A 2,416-nucleotide genomic window follows, 5' to 3' on the forward strand; every position below is an offset into this window, starting at 1 on the left:
GTGTTTCCCCCCCTCACCTCCCCTCACCGATTGACTGTGGTGACAACAAACACACAAGCCCGCTTCCATGAGGCCACCTCATCAACGTGGCCTGCAGCTTCAGTGTCACTTCCATTCCTTGCCGTGTGTGCCTGGAGGAAACGGAGGAAGGATGTGGCGTGGTTATGCCAAGCTGAGGGAACTCTCTCCTCTCTCTCTCTCTCCCTTTGTTTCTCTCTGGAGAGAAACACGTCTCTCAGGAAAACCAGACCAAACCAAAACCCAAGGGCAAGAGGGCAGCCGTGGAGTGTGGAATCCAAGGGGAGACAGGGGAGGGGCGGCACACACGTGTCAGCAGGCACCCCGGCCGGCACCCTCTGAGAACAGCAGGTAGTACAGGGCCCGTGGACCGCCCCTGAGTCAGGTGGGCCAGGACGGTGCCACGCTTCAGCTCAGCACTCCCGGAGTCAGGGACGCAGCGTGGAGGGGAGAAGGGGCGGTCTGTGGGTCGGTGGTCACAGCGGGCCCCTGTTTATTTTAGTCTCCATCGAGGACTTACGAGGGTATCTCGTCAATAACTCCCGGGATAAAATCTCCATCTGATGCCCAGGTCGTCTCCTTATCTAAAATCCGCGCTAGCACAGGTGAGGCTCTCTAACTGGAGCATGCGAATCACTTTGTCTGTATTTTATCAAAATGACCATATTATCGTCCTTTCATCTTTTCCCAGGGCAGAGTGTAGCCTCATGGTTAAGGGATCTGGATGCCTTCGGCCCACGGTGTATTGAATCCCACCTGGCTGGACCTGTGTGGATGGAGAAATGGGAATTGTGGTGTAGCCATACCCATTGAAATTGAGGGGCACTTTCTCTCTCTCTTTGTATGAGCACATATGCCCTCTGGAAACTTCAAAACAAAACAACAGCAACAACAAAGAAAAACTTTTCTCATATATTTCTTTCTTTATCTTTTTTTTGATTATTGCCATAGGCCACATATACTCACTGGAAAGACACAGAGGGAAAGTGGGGGGATGGACACACCACAGTCCCTTCTCTGTTCTCCTCCCGCAATCTTAGGCATGCACACACACTCTCCCAGCATGATTTTTCAAGCCACTGGGTCCAGGACTCAAACCACTGTCAGCCACATGGGAGTTCAATGACTTAACCACTATGCCATCTGCCGGCCCCAAGGCAAACAATCTAGAGTGCTAATTCTTTATAGAACAAGCTGTCAGTAAGTGAACCACCCCTCCCCCTCTATGCTGTTGGGATTTTTGAGCATACATGCATCCATGCTGGTTGTGATTTTCAATCTGCTGGTCCAGGACTTGAACTGTGGTTGGCCAGGTGGCAGTCCAGCACCTTACCCACCAAATCACCTGCTTTCTTTTTCTTTCTTTCTTTCTTTCTTTCTTTCTTTTTTTCTTTTTTAACCTGTGGAATATATTCCTTATCACCCATATCAGCTCTTCTTGTTGGATTTTTTCAAGGCGCTTTAATGAGTGAGAATTTTCTACAGTAATTCTTTGCTTTTGTCTTACATCGAATTAATGATGTTCACGTATATTTTTTCTAGTAAGTGGATGGCATAACATAAACATCAGCCCCACTAGTCATGACCCCATCCATGCCAGCCTTGCTTCTGGTTACCCTGAGAGCATGGGGGTGGAGTGGCCTCCGCCTTCTTCCCTCGCCTGCAGGGTTGGAGCCATGTGCTGTTGGGATTTTTGAGCATACATGCATCCATGCTGGTTGTGATTTTCAATCTGCTGGTCCAGGACTTGAACTGTGGTTGGCCAGGTGGCAGTCCAGCACCTTACCCACCAAATCACCTGCTTTCTTTTTCTTTCTTTCTTTCTTTCTTTCTTTCTTTCTTTTTTTCTTTTTTAACCTGTGGAATATATTCCTTATCACCCATATCAGCTCTTCTTGTTGGATTTTTTCAAGGCGCTTTAATGAGTGAGAATTTTCTACAGTAATTCTTTGCTTTTGTCTTACATCGAATTAATGATGTTCACGTATATTTTTTCTAGTAAGTGGATGGCATAACATAAACATCAGCCCCACTAGTCATGACCCCATCCATGCCAGCCTTGCTTCTGGTTACCCTGAGAGCATGGGGGTGGAGTGGCCTCCGCCTTCTTCCCTCGCCTGCAGGGTTGGAGCCATGGCGCATGTCAGGGTGAGATCATGGGGTGGCCGAGAGAAGACTGAGTGGGAGCACATACGCTGACTGTTGGAGGCCATGCTGAGTTCCCGGAATGAGAATCATGTAAGATGAATCTAGGAATCAATTTAAGTTGAAAACTTGTGCAACCCACAATTCTGGGAAGCAGGAAGCCAAGTTAAGAGTGGGAGTTTGCCTAGAACATCTCTGAACGAGCAGCAGGAGTCCACCCGTGTGGCGCGGGCTGGTGTGTCAGCCTCCCCTC

The sequence above is a fragment of the Tupaia chinensis genome, unplaced genomic scaffold, assembly GCF_000334495.1.
Source record: "Tupaia chinensis unplaced genomic scaffold, TupChi_1.0 Scaffold144027_1, whole genome shotgun sequence".
NCBI classification, from domain to species: Eukaryota; Metazoa; Chordata; class Mammalia; order Scandentia; family Tupaiidae; genus Tupaia; species Tupaia belangeri.